The sequence below is a fragment of the Haematobia irritans genome, chromosome 5, assembly GCF_050003625.1.
Source record: "Haematobia irritans isolate KBUSLIRL chromosome 5, ASM5000362v1, whole genome shotgun sequence".
Taxonomy (NCBI): domain Eukaryota; kingdom Metazoa; phylum Arthropoda; class Insecta; order Diptera; family Muscidae; genus Haematobia; species Haematobia irritans.
In genome coordinates, this window is record NC_134401.1 from 65,310,488 (window position 1) to 65,325,896 (window position 15,409).

The following is a 15,409-nucleotide window of genomic DNA, read 5'->3' on the forward strand; positions in this document are numbered from 1 at the left end:
ATAAAAATGAATAAAAAATTAGACATCAAAATAACACGACAATTAATTTCTAGTAATAAAGCAACTAAAAGTAGTTCCACACTTTTCCCAGCAAAAAAATCGGGAGTTGTTCTAAAGGCACAACAAAAATGTCCTCACAAAGAAGTTAATTATTTTAACTACACAGGAAGTTTTCTTACTTCATTTTTTTCATTTTTTTCATATTTTAATGGTTAATTGTTTGTTTTCTTTTTTTCAAATAGTTTTTTCAAAAAAGTGTAAAAATAAATAAATCAAATAAATTATTCAAATTTTGCCACAAAAATGCTAAATCCATTAAGGAAAAATCGATAATTTTTGGAAATATTCAAACAAGCGTTAGAATGCATTAAAATCATGAAAAATATAAAAATTATTTATTTGGGAAAAACACTGAATTCGGTTCACACCTTAAGAATTGATGCAAATTCATTGCAACGGCTTTTCAAACGGTGGACATTCGTCCTATGAAAAGTTCACATTACATTCATCGCTTCTCCGCCAATTTTGTCCTTCCGAACCCAAACAGAACATTTTCACTTCCTCTTTTAGCGACGCTTTTATGCAGCATTATTAAGATATTAATTTATGAAAGAATAGTTTTAATATCAATTACTATTTGGGAACTTAAATCATAAGTTCAATCACAGCTTTATTATATCAGATTTCCAACATTCACTTATAATAAAGAAGCTAACTCACAATTTAGAAGACAATGTTGCCAAATAAAACTATATATTGCCATCGGCAACTGCTACCACAAGCCAAGTAATTCGATTGTGCATGAGTCTTTAGCGGAACTTTGTGCGCTTTTATGTACTAGTTTAATTTTTATGAAAACAATGGAAAATCGTCAATAGGTTTTAAAATTCCTCCGATTTTCATTCGAACGCCAATCTACTAACAAAGAGTACGTCTTGAATAAATAAAAAAAAGTTTAAAATTGTGAACATGTCTTACTATTTGTTGCAAACAATATTTGATCTATATCGAACATTTTAACAATTGTATATTTGGAGGCAAATCAAATGCAAATTTAACTTCTGCCTACGGGTAATTCTATCAAAATTTAACCTATAAACCTCATGTGCTACATAATACTTTTTTCACTCAAAAAACAAAAAAAAATTACTTGGACCCAAAGATTTAAAAATGATTTTCTTTACTTTAAGAATATTGTCTTACTGCGAAGACATGCGGCCTTGACAGAGGGACGCGATTTTCAAAGATTCGTGTCCTAAACTAAAAGAAGGTGATTTTTAAATCAAAGATTATACATTTTATTTTAAATAAATTTTTTTATTATAAAGAATTTTGTCCTTAATATTGTGTAAATTGCGCGACCTAAAATTTAAGTTGCAATGGTTAGCATGCCCGCCTTGCATACACAGGGTCGTGAATTCAAACCCAGTTTCGACCAAACACCAAAAAGTTTTCAGCGGTGGATTATCCCACCTCAGTAATGCTGGTGACATTTCTGAGGGATTCAAAGCTTCCCTAAGTGGTTTCACTGCAATGTGGAACGCCGTTCGGACTCGGCTATAAAAAGGAGATCCCTTGTCATTGAGCTTAACATAGAATCGGGCAGCACTCAGTGATAAGAGAGGTTCACCACTGTGGTATCACAATGGACTGAATAGTCTAAGTTAGCCTGAAATGTCGGGCTGCCACTGTACCTAACCTAACCTAGATAGCTTTAAATCTATGCTCTATAAAATGAAAGTTAGCATATCAAACTCTTTACTCGAATTTTCTTTTTGAGATTTATTAACAAAACTATTCATGTATAAATAAAATTCAGGCTAAAAATCAAGATTTTAACAGATATTTCAAAATGTTTTCTTAATTTCAAGACAACTTTAAACCAAAGATGCTAACTCTTTAAAACAAGTCCCAGTCTATATTTTATCTTTGATCCAAATATTCAATATTTTGACGGAAATATTATATTTATATATTTAATGATTATTTCTTTAAATCAAAAATATTTGTCTTACCATACTTCAAAGATATATGATTTAATCGGAGGGACGCAAATTTCCATGATTCGTGTCTTAAGAAAAACGATTATGCATCATGGTGTTGCAACCACTGTGCAATTCCCAAGAAGTGTCATGGAATTGAAGGCGGTGATAGAAACCAACAACTGTAGCAACGTTTTGTGATAATAAAGATAGGAGAGGCTAAGTGTGAAGCCATTGTTAGCAGTAATGTTGCTAAAGCTTTCACCGTAAATCACCTCCTGTGATCAATTCCCCCATTGGCTAAATACGACTCAACTTGAATTCAATTGAAAAGTCAATCCAGACTTTCTGTCTTTACACTTGATGATCATCGGTTGACTTCTCGATTGAGATCATCAGCATTAGCTGACACCTGCGCTGCAAACTCAACCACCTCCACTACCAGTGGTTTGGCAAATCCCGTGGTTTTAGTCAGCACAGCACACTTGCAGATGTTAGATACTCGTGATGATGATGTGAACGTAAGTCTGAATGGGAAAACTGGCTGCTGCTGCGACTCAGACTTGTCTGAATGAACATGGACTTGTTTAATAAAATTTTGCCATTATTGGCACATAAACTGCCCTTGTGTGAGGGGGTGTGTGAATGGATATCGCTTAAAAATAAATGTGCACAAATCGCTGTTGTGCATCACCCTCGTGTCGCACTTTCTTTGCCCTCCCATGAATTGTGGTTGTAACTTCGTAGTTCAAATTTAAATCGCTGTTCTTTTGCCTGATTAACTTGAACTAAAAAAGTCGTGGGTAAAAGCCGTCTTTCATATTCGCACCATATGTGGCAGAAAGTGAGTGAGCGCATTGTTACCCTCAACATCCCTTGCCATGAGAAAATATTCTCTTGACTCACATCATTTTGGAGAGCATAGCCCAGAGCGATACTCACACTTGCAAATAACTTCGAATCTTCAGTCCAATATAAACGATCCCTTTCCTCCATTGTTGTGGTCAATTAATTTTTTTCTTTCAAAATTACTTGTTTCCACTTCGTAGATCATTGAAAATTTTCTCAACGTTTGATCTGGTTGTACCCGAGCAACCAGCCGGCGGACCAACTAGCCAATCATCAAAATCAATAAGAATTATTTTTTTATTTTTTTGGTGGAAGACACCCACAACATTGGCGATGATGATGATGACGCTGTTAATGTGTTGGATGTTTTTTTTATTACTTCACGTTGTTCGATTCAAACTGATGAATTTATAAATAGATTTCTTTTTGGGCTCTTGTTGATGTGTTGTGAAGGAAAAATATCTATTGAAACTATATCTTTACAGTGACTGACAAAAGTGTTTGTATTTACTAGTATGCATTGTATGTTTTTGATATTGACCAAATTCCATTACGAGGGCAGTTCGGAAACTTCTTAGCCTAACACAAAAAGCGCGGTATAAACAGAAAAAAGTTAAGTGTTTTGGAAACTTCCATCTCTGTTATGAACACATGTTAAATCTTGTTTCGACCTGGCAACTCTTTCATATAGAGACAGGTGTTCAAAAAAGACGCATCCGCAATTTTTTTACAATGGAAAAATTTGAAATGCGTGCTGTCATTAAATATTTACATAAAAAAGGTTTATCGGGACAAGAAATTCATAACAATATGGTGAATGTGTTAGGTGAAAGTGCTCCTTCATATGCAACAGTAAAAACCGTGGTCGTTGCTGAATTTAAACGTGGTCGTACAAGCATTGAAGACGAACCACGTAGTGGACGTCCAGAAACAGCAACAAAAACAGAAATGATTGACGAATAAAAGTGCGTGAAATTGCTAATATCATGGGCATCTCAAATGCTCGAGTCCATTTAATTTCGCATGAAGAACTAAAGATGAAAAAGCTTTCTGCAAGATGGGTGCCGCATTTGTTAACAGTCGATCAAAAACGCATAAGAATGAACATTTCTCAAGTTTGTTTGGATCGTTTTAAGCGAAATAAAATTGATTTTAAGCGTCGTTTCATAACTTTTGATGAGACATTGATCCACCACTATACTCCAGAGACAAAAGAACAATCCAAACAATGGACTGAAGCTGGAGGAAGTGCCCCAAAGAAGGCAAATACAATTCAATAGGCTGGTAAGGTTATGGCAACGGTTTTTTGGGACTTCAAAGGTATTTTATTGATTGACTACGATTATCTGCAAAAGGATAAAACAATAAATTCAGAGTACTATTGCAACCTTTTGGATCAATTAAATGTACAAATTCGAGAAAAACATCCTGGCTTACAACACAAAAAAAAATAATTTTTCATCAAGACAACGCACCAGCGCACAAGAGTTTTTTAACAATGGCTAAAATCAACGAGTTAAAGTACGAGTTGCTTGACAACCCATCTTATTCTCCTGTGACTTTTACTTGTTCCCAAATCTAAAAAATATCCTTGCTGGCAAGCGTTTTATCTCAATTGAAGATGCATTACATATTTTTGAAAAACTAACTATTCTCTTTCATTGATAGGCTAGGTTAGGTTAGGTTAGGTTAGGTTAGGTTATGTGGCAGCCCGATGTATCAAGCTCACTTAGACTATTCAGTCCATTGTGATACCACAGTGGTGAACTTCTCTCTTATCACTGAGTGCTGCCCGATTCCATGTTAAGCTCAATGACAAGGGACCTCCTTTTTATAGCCGAGTCCGAACGGCGTTCCACATTCCAGTGAAACCACTTAGAGAAGCTTTGAAACCCTCAGAAATGTCACCAGCATTACTGAGGTGGGATAATCCACCGCTGAAAAACTTTTTGGTGTTCGGTCGTAGCAGGAATCGAACCCACGACCTTGTGTATGCAAGGCGGGCATGCTAACCATTGCACCACGGTGGCTAATAGGCTAACAAGTTTCCGAACCGCCCTCGTAATAGGAAAAATATCGCCTGTATCAAATACTGGTTTATTTGCTCTTAAAGAAATGAGAATTTCGTTTGTCTAAAATTTCGTTCCGTAGGAAAGTATTTTTTTTTGGTGTACAGTGAAAAAATGATAATCCAATATGAAAGATTATGCATCCATCCATTATTAATTCACAGTATTAGAAATTTTATATATTAATCAATGAAAAGCTATATTAATCTATGATTTCAAATAAACACATTGGACAAATTCTAAAATCAAAATTCGTGTTTCAAATATATTGGAGAATTTGTTGAAGGCAAGGCCAGTTGAATATATACCTCAAATTGATATGGAAAACGATCATGTTTACTGCACCCAGAGAAGGAATATGATCACCTCAAACATGTTTCAAGAGCACCATGTTACTTTTTCACATGGTCATGTAGCATGTTTGTCGCAAAAATGTTCTTTTCTGGTCAAACATTCCATGCTTTCCGAAATAAGATACATAATTTCCGAGAAAAGAACATGGTATCGACAAACATGCTACATGTTTTCCGTGAAAAAGTAATATTTTGCTCTTGGAACATGGTTGGGGTGGAACATGGTCATGGGTTCTAGCCCAGGTTCTAACGGCCTACCAATTGGTTAAAACAAGCTTGCTCTTCCTAATTTTTTATGGTCATATTTCAGTAAACCGGCATTCCAATAGACTGGTAGACTAAGTAAACCTTTATAAACAAGGGGTCGTTTTACCACTTTTGCAATTGCATAATTTCAACCACTTTTGCAATTGCAAAATAGTTTTATAATTATTGCAAAGATGTGTTTATGAAATATTATAATGGCAACTTTTATTATGATACACTGAAAAAATATTGTCGTGAGGTCGAAGTCTTTAAATGTCTTTAAAATACGAATGCAAATTTTGCTTAGCATAGAAGACGCATTTCTCTAATATAAAGTTTTTTTCTTGTCCAAAAGTCGATAAACTTTTCAATGAAATCATATTGACCTTATAATTAAGTGATTTCACTTAAAAGTGAGTATCGTAACATGAAAGGAAAAATTTTTGGGCTAAGGTCAACTTCACTTAAATAATTCAGAAAAATTCTTTAAATTTATTGAAATTGTCTTTAAATTTGTTGTCTTTTTGCATCTTGACTACAAAGCAAAAAATCATTCAAATATAGAACATGTTTTTCATCAACACTTTATTTTATGGACGTTTTTTACTTGATAATAGCATAATCTCTACTGGAAGTCGAGTCTTAATTTGAAAAATAAAGTTGTCGTTAACTCGTTTTTAAAGGACTTTGATAGCATATGAAGAAACAAAGCTGAAAAAACGAAAAATTAAAATTTGCTTCCTTGAAGCAAGTACACAATATATTAACATACCTTTGTCATTCCATTTGTAACACATCGAAATATTGGTCTAAGACCCCAATTCTGAGTCCATACAGCTATGTCCGAACGAAACAAGCTATCAACTTGAAACTTGGCACGAGTAGTTGTTATTGATATAGGTCGGACCATATCGGACCACGTTTTCGTATAGCCCCCATATAAACCGATCCCTAGATTTGGCTTGCGGATACTCTAGTTAGGAGGAGCAAATTTCATCAGATCTGTTTGAAATTTGGTACGTGGTGTTAGTATACGATCTCTAACATCTATGCAAAAATTTGTCCATATCGTTCTATAATTATATATAGCCGCCATATAAACCGATCTTCAGATTTGACCTCGAGAGCCTCTTGGAATAGCAAATTTAGTGGACACACAAACTGCATCCGATTCGGCTGTTAGTATACGGTCGCTAACAACCATGCCAAAAGTGGTCCACATCGATCCATAGTTATATACCCTCCAGATATACCGATCCCCAGATTTTACTTCTTCCTGGATAAGCAAATTTCATTTGATCTTGCTAAAATTTGGTACTAATCACACAAAAATTGGACCATATAGGTTCATAATTGTATACGAGGGCGGTTCGGAAACTTCTTAGCCTATCAACGAAAGAGAATACACTTAGTCCAACGCTTTTCTAGCTATTCTATCCCTTGATTAAAATAGTTTTCCTCAAAGTCTTCAAAATAGTGGTTTACAACTGTAATTGCATCTTCATTTGAGGTAAAACGCTTGCCAGCAAGGATTTTTTTTTTAGATTTGGGAACAAGTAAAAGTCACTGGGAGCTAAATCAGGAGATCAACTCGTACTTTAATTCGTTGATTTTAGCCATTGTTAAAACATTCTTGTGCGCTGGTGCGTTGTTCTGATGAAAAATAATTTTTTTAATTGATCCAAAAGGTTGCAATAGTACTCTGAATTTATTGCTTTACCCTTTTGCAGATAGTCAATCAATAAAATACCTTTGAAGTCCCAAAAAACCGTTGCCATAACCTTACCAGCCGATTGCATTGTTTTTGCCTTCTTTGGGGCACTTCCTCCAGCTTCAGTCCATTGTTTGGATTGTTCTTTTGTCTCTGGAGTATAGTGGTGGATCCATGTCTCATCAACAGTTATGAAACGACGCTTAAAATCAATTTTATTTCGCTTAAAACGATCCAAACAAACTTGAGAAATGTTCATTATTATGCGTATTTGATCGACCGTTAACAAATGCGGCACCCATCTTGCAGAAAGCGTTTTCATCTGTAGTTCTTCATGCAAAGTCCATTTAAACTCGGTCATTTGAGATGCCCATGATATTAGCAATTTCACGCACTTTTATTCGTCGATCATTTAATACCATATCATGCACTTTGGCTACAATTTCTGTTGTTGTTGCTGTTTTTGGACGTCCACTACGTGGTTCATCTTCAATGCTTGTACGACCACGTTTAAATTCAGCAAGCCAATTTTTTACTGTTGCATATGAAGGAGCACTTTCACCTAACACATTCACCATATCATTATGAATTTCTTGTCCCGATAAACATTTTTTTATGTAAATATTTAATGACAGCACGCATTTCTAATTTTTCCATTGTAAAAAAATTGCGGATGCGTCTTTTTTGAACACCTGTTTCTATATGAAGGAGTTGCCATATCGAAACAAAATTTAACATGTGTTCATAACAGAGATGGAACACTTAACTTTTTTCTGTTTATATACCGCGCTTTTTGTGCTAGGCTAAGAAGTTTCCGAACTGCCCTCGGAAAGTATAGCCCACATGTAAACCGACCCCCATATTCCGCTTCTGCCTCACTTTTACCGCGCTAAAATACATACCGGCCAAGAAAATTTCGTGCACCATAGTAAAAAATTAACTAATGACGGTAAAACTGTCTTAAGGACCAAATCATGGTCATTTTGACTACTATTTAAGAAAAACAGTCATTAGTTTTTATAAAATTGAACCGACTGGTATGAAAACATTTTGTAATATGTGTAAGAAAAAATTTCTTTACTGGCACGTAAAACTGACCAAATCTTTGTAATTTCAAACTATATCAGAGTACGCCACTTTAAGTAAAATTTTTAACTAATTTTAAGTAGTAGCATGAACTGCGAAAGAGTTCTAAATAATAATTATTTTTCATAAAACAAATTTGAACTAACTGGACGAAATGCGATTAACTAAATTGAAGTTAAAAACTTGTTATAAATTACGTGCTACATTTTGTTCTGTGCAGAAAGGAGATTGGCCAAACTTTTCTATCGAGGATTTTAACATTATACTGTATAGGTCATAGTTAGCAAATAATAAGTCCCGATTTGTTCGTCGTACATTTTTCAATACGACGAACTGGTTTAATATATTTGGAGAAGCGAAAATTATTTATTTTACAAATATGAAAATAGAGAATATAAATCAAACATTACAGTCATACATTCAATCCATACTTTCACGCAACACTGTATCCCACCTCATCCAACCGAGTAGTTTACGTAGTTGTTTTAGTCAAACAACAATTTTAATTAAGAAACTGTTTCTGTCAAAATCAATTAAGTGCCGTTTACTTCAAAAGCTTTCAGCGAAAACGTCTTTCGATATTTCCCTAAGAAAAAATTGTTTTTTTCCTCTTCTAAATTTCTTTTAAGATTGACTGACATTTTTTGTAACAAGACAGAATTTCGTTTGTCCAAAATTTCCTTTGGGAACTAGATACGTTATCTTTATGTGCAGTCCGAGTGGTTTCGTCTGCTTATAATTGATATGTGAGAGGTTCACTACCTGAACACGCAGAAAGCTAGATGTCGGAGAACAAAATAATATGATTGAAGAATTTTGTGGCGACTAAGTAACATTTTACCACAACCCTGTTCTCTCAGTGAAAATAGTGGTTATAAAATAACGTGTCGTGAAGAATTTGAAAAGCAACCACAATACACGCGTCATACACTTTCTTTTGTATCTTCAACAACGCTATTATCACCCAGAGAAGGAATATGATCACCTCAAATATGCTTCAAGAGCACCATGTTACTTTTTCACATCGACCATGTAGCATTTTTGTCGCAAAAATATTGTTTTCTCGACAAACATAACATGCTTTCCGAAATCAGATACATAATCTCCGAGAAAAGAACATGGTTTCGTCAAACATGATAGGGTAAGTGCAGCAAATGTGGTATACCCATTTGTTTTTCGAAAGCCAAATTTTTTGTTTATCTTCGACGAGGCTAAGATTTTACCACATTCATTTTACTAGTGTTAGCCATCCACGCAACTATGAGCGAAAAATTAGAAACCCATAATTTCGGATATATTTGCGAATTTATTAAAAAACACATTAAGCTCGGATTCATAAAATGTGCAGGTAATGTGGTACACCATAATGTAGATTTTTTTGTAAAAAAATAAATGCAATATGTGTATCGCAATTGCATACATTTTTTGCTTATTTAGTACTCGTCAGTTATTTACATCCGAAAATTAATAAATTTAAAATATATCTTCACACAAAACGAAATGATTAAGAACCACAAAAAAAAAAACCTTCGAGCACGGGTAAATGTGAATTCGTTCAACTGGCACAAAGAAAGAGTTGCAAAAATCAAATTGATCTTTGATAGCTTCATTTTCTGACAGCCACAATCTATTCAGCTTGGTTTAGTTCTTCGTATGTTGTTAGATAGAGAAAAAAGCTACTATACCACATTACCAGCCTATACCACATTTGCTGCACTTACCCTACATGTTTTCCGTGAAAAAGTAACATTTTGCTCTTGGAACATGGTTGGGGTGATCATATTCCTTCTCTGCGTGATTAAGGTAGAAGAGTAAAGTATCATGCTACAGTGCACCATGGGTACACTTTGGTCTTGCGAAGGGTAACACCCCGTCAATCGAATTTGAACATTTTGGGTCGGCTTCACTGGATTTTCCTATTGAACAAATATTTTCGATTTATGGGGTAAAGTGTAAAATATGCAACACATTTTTACCAATCTAAATCACTATTAGTGTTACCATAATTTTTCTCGGTCTTAAAACTCTTGTTTCATAAGTACAAAATACATGGTTCATGCGAAAATTAAATACATGACCAAACATATTGTTTTTGGCGTGTGGTATCTATGTTAGCCATAAATTTACTTCAACATTTTCATTTGTACACTGAAAAAAAGCATGCCCGGTTCCAAAGATTTTGTCTTTAATTTAAATATTTTGGTATTGATAACGAGCCAAAGAAGACAAGTAAGGATGCTTTTAAGACACAATTTTCTTTTAAATTTAGGGTTTGTGTTCTTGCTTTTAGGAAGCAAATTTTAATTTTTCGTTTTTTTTTTTTTAGCTTTTTTTCTTCATATGCTATCAAAGTTCTTTAAAAACGAGTTAACGACCAAATTCAGACTCGACTTCCAGTAGAAATTATGCTATGTTTCAAGTTAAAAAACGTCTTTAAAATAAAGTGTTGAAAAACATGTTCTATATTTGAATGATTTTTTGCTTTGTAGTCAAGATGCAAAAAGACAACAAATTTAAAGACAATTTCATTAATTTTAAAGAATTTTTCTGAATTTTTAAAGTCAAGTTGACCTTACCCCAAAAAATTTTTCTTTCATGTTACGATACCCATTTTTAAGTCAAATCACTTAATTATAAGGACAATACGACTTATTTGAAAAAAAAAAAGTTTATAGAAAAAGTTTATAGACTTTTGGACAAAGGAAAAAACTTTATATATTATGCGTCTTTTATGCTAAGCAAAATTTGAATTCGTATTTTAGGGACATGAAATCTTTGGCCTCACGACAATATTTTTTCAGTGTATAGTAAAAAAAAATATTAATATGTTTTTTACATTACAAAATACACCAGGATAATTTGAGAAGATCTAATCCCCAGCCAGATCGTTATGTCGCCAATTAAATGTTGAACATTTTACTACTAATTTAATCAATCGGATCAGACAACAAATCAATTTAAATTTTCCTATTGATTTAACAAATACTTTTATAAATGAATCAATTTTGTATACTCAATCTTTTTTATTGTTGTTGTTTTACAGTTTGCACCCCAAAGACTGGAATAATGACTAATACCACTTGAAACGTTACTAGGTGAGTGATGCTAACATTTTTATTGATTAAACGTTTTATAAAATAGTCTACGTAAACATGAAAAACAAGATTTTCTTATTTTCTATGATAATAAAATTATATTTATTAAGAGTGATCCGTCTTCGTCGGGTGGTTTTGCTGATTTCTTGGAAGACAACTGGCAAACAAATGTTTGATTACAACTCGGAATTGATTCTTCTTCGCACGGTTGCCAGATTTTTTCGAGAGTAACCTCCAAAATTTCGACCGAAATATTTTCCCCCATGAAATATCTCCAAAGAAATATGCATATAATAATTTTATGTATATAAATTTCATTCCACAAAGAAAAAAGCAACCTCATATTATCGAATTCTCGAACAAATGAGCACTTTAACAAGTCTGTCAGGTGGTCAACAGTTGATGTGTAGTTTGCTATAAAAATTGCCGACTTTATGTAAAGAATCTTTTAAAAGGTTTCTATTCAGAAACATTTCTGTATTACAAACGCCGATTTAACAAAAATAAGTAAATATTTTTCAACAAATTAAAGAAACAATTCCATGAAATAAAATAGAATTAAATTGGATTTGTTGCCGTATAAACTTCACTTTATGTTAAGTGAAGAACACTGTCATGGTACTTAAAAAGGACTGTGTAAAAGACAACGGGACAAATATATAACCACAAGTAATAATGGAAGTGGGGCTCCTTTCATATTTGTTACATAATTATTGTGATAATAAACATGAACACGATTTAGCCCAAACTAGTAAATGAGTTTATTAAAGATTGCTTATAAGTCTTATTGTACTTCGCTTTTACACGTTCTATAATAACACAGCAAAAAAAATTGGAAGTTCTTCCAAAGGCACAACTTTAAAAGCACTTCCAAAAGATGTACTCCCAAAGATGTTCTTTATTTTAACTACATAGGAAATTCTTTTAATTCAATTATTTATAATTCGCCTTTTTTCTTTGTTTTAAAGGGTAAATTATTTTTTTTTGTTTCAAAAACTTTAAAAACAGATTATAAATCCATTCCAGAAATATTGGGAATTTTTCAAAATATTTTAATTCAAACATTTCGGACAAGCGAGAATGCATTAAAAATTATAAAAAATGTTGTCCAAATATGACAAAATTTTTTTTAATTCACATCCAAAACACTGAATTCGAATCACAGAGTAGGAAGTGATGCAAATTCAGTGCTGTTGAAATGGTGCTCATCCATCCTATGACAAGCCCATGTTAAATTCATCGCCTCTGCGCCAATTTTGCACTACTTCCGGATCCAAAAAGAACATTTTCACTACTTTTTTGGCGACGCTTTTTTACTGGGAAATTTAATACTATCTGATTGATGGTGGATATATCCCCAGAAAAATCTCCAAACAACAGCTTTATCCCCAGGCAAATCCCATAAGCGTAGGAAGGCCTCTGGGCAGGGGGCTTAGACCCCCCAGAAAAATTTTAGCCCCCCCCCCCCCAGAATTTGAAAACCTATTTACGATTTTACATTTTTATAAAAATTAAACAAGTATATACTCGCACAACGCACAAAGTTCCACTAAAGACTTTCATGCACAATCGAATTACTTGGGCTGTGGTAGAAGTCTGATATTTATGAAATAAAGCTGTGGTTGAACTTATGATTTAGTTGAATAAAAAATAGTAATTGATATTGAAACTATTCTTTCATAAATTAATATCTTAATAAAAAAGCGTCGCCAAAAAAGAAGTGAAAATGTTCTTTTTGGGTCTGGAAGTGGTACAAAATTGGCGGAGAAGCGATGAATGTAATATGAACTTGTCATAGAACGAATGTCCACGGTTTCAACAACCGTTGCAATGAATTTGCATCACTTCTTAAGGTGTGATCCGAATTCACTATTTTGAATGTGAATTAAAAATTTTGTGATATTTTCCCAAATAAATAATTTTTATACTTTTTTATGATTTTTAATGCATTCTAACGCTTGTTTGAAACGTTTTTTTCAAATATTATCGATTTTTCTATAATGGATTTAGCATTTTTGTGGCAAAATTTGAATAATTTGTACCATTTTATTTATTCTTACTCTTTTTTTAAACTATTTTAAAAAAGAAAACAAAAAATTACGAATTAAAATATAAAAAAATGAAGTAAAAAAACTTCCTGTGTAGTTAAAATAGTTAACTTCTTTGTTAAGACATTTTTGGAAGTGCTTTTAAGTTGTGCCTTTAGAACAACTCCCAATTTTTTGCTGGGAAAAGTGTGGAACTACCCTACGGGAAATGGATCAACCACAGAACTGGTACAGGACTTGTCCCTGATGTGTATGAACCAGTCCCAGTTCTGATCAAAACGTATGGAAGGGACCGTCCACTTTAACATGGGTTTGTCATTGACGGAGTAAACATACATTTTAGGACGCGTCTTGGACTCATCCCTAAGGACACGTCCTGAGACAATTTAGTAGGAGCAACCCATAAACAGGTCCTCAGGAACCAGTCTCGGACAAACTCTTAGAAATCTCTTTCAATTTGGGCTCCTAAAGGAACCCGAAATGAAAAAAACTTGAAATATGTCGAACAAAAGGTTATTCTGATAATTTTATTTCCCTAAATGTGAAAATGGCAACTAACTGGAGCACAGGTACCAGTTCTGTGATAGGTCCGTCAGTGGCAATTTGCACCAAAGTACCCTAGTTGATTTATTATAAATTGATTGTCGAGCTATTTTGATGTCTATTTTTTTATTCAATTTAATGAAATAAAACATTAGTTGAACCTATAAGTTCAGTCTATAAAGTTTTAGCTAGGGGGGCTATAGTCCCCCCTAGGAAAATTGTCTAGCTACGCTAATGGCAAATCCCCAAAGTAAAAAATATCCCCAACCCCAAGAAAAATTCCCAGTTTGGGGGAAAACCCCCTAATCTGACAACACTGATTCTTCGTTGTTCTAGTGTTACGATTGCGACATGTTCAAACGATCATTTGGTTGGAACTGCTTCGTGCGGGAAGAAGAATAGTTAGGTTTTCAAAAGTATTTTTATTTTTCAATATAATCTCGTGAAACTTCAATACACTTAGTCCAACGCTTTTCTAGCAATTCTATCCCTTGATTGAAATAGTTTTCCTCAAAGCCTTCAAAATAGTGGTTTACAACTGTAATTGCATCTTCATTTGAGGTAAAACGCTTGCCAGCAAAGAATTTTTTTAGATTTGGGAACAAGTAAAAGTCACTGGGAGCTAAATCAAGAGAATAAGGTGGGTGGTCAAGCAACTCGTACTTTAACTCGTTGATTTTAGCCATTGTTAAAACACTCTTGTGCGCTGGTGCGTTGTCTTGTTGAAAAATTATTTTTTTGTGAAACGACGCTTAAAATCCATTTTATTTCGCTTAAAACGATCTAAACAAGCTTGAGAAATGTTCATTCTTATGCGTTTTTGATCGATTGTTAACAAATGCGGCACCCATCTTGCAGAAAGCTTTTTCATCTGTAGTTCTTCATGCAAAATTAAATGCGACTCGATCATTTGAGATGCCCATGATATTAGCAATTTCACGCTGTTTTTGGACGTACATTACGTGGTTCATCTTCAATGCTTGTAGGACCACGTTTAAATTCAGCAACGCAATTTTTTACTGTTGCATATGAAGGAGCACTTTCACCTAACACATTCACCATATCATTATCAATTTCTTGTCCCGATAAACCTTTTTTATGTAAATATTTAATGACAGTTCGCATTTCTAATTTTTCCATTGTAAAAAAATTGCGGATGCGTCTTGTTTGAACACCTGTTTCTATATAAAGGAGTTGTCAGATCGAAACAAAATTTAACATGTGTTCATAACAGAGATGGAAGTTTCCAAAACACTTAACTTTTTCCTGTTTATACCGCGCTTTTTGTGCTAGGCTAAGAAGTTTCCGAACTGCCATCGTATGTTTGTTGGATATGGCTCATCTTGAAACACGCATACTGTCGACTGCTATTTACTTTCGGGCTCATACGCGTAAATCCACTATTCGTCACATGTCAATATGTCATA

General features: G+C 33.8%; 1 protein-coding gene across 6 annotated transcripts in view; it reads left to right on the plus strand.

The window, feature by feature from the left end:
- The window catches only part of mrj (DnaJ heat shock protein family (Hsp40) member B6 mrj), a 191,191-nt gene that overhangs the window by 74,915 nt on the left and 100,867 nt on the right, over positions 1-15,409 (plus strand). For all 6 annotated transcript variants that reach the window (XM_075313924.1, XM_075313931.1, XM_075313928.1 and 3 more), the window contains one exon: positions 11,340-11,391. The gene's annotated coding sequence lies outside the window, so the exon portion shown is untranslated. The remainder of the gene's footprint in view (positions 1-11,339; positions 11,392-15,409) is intronic.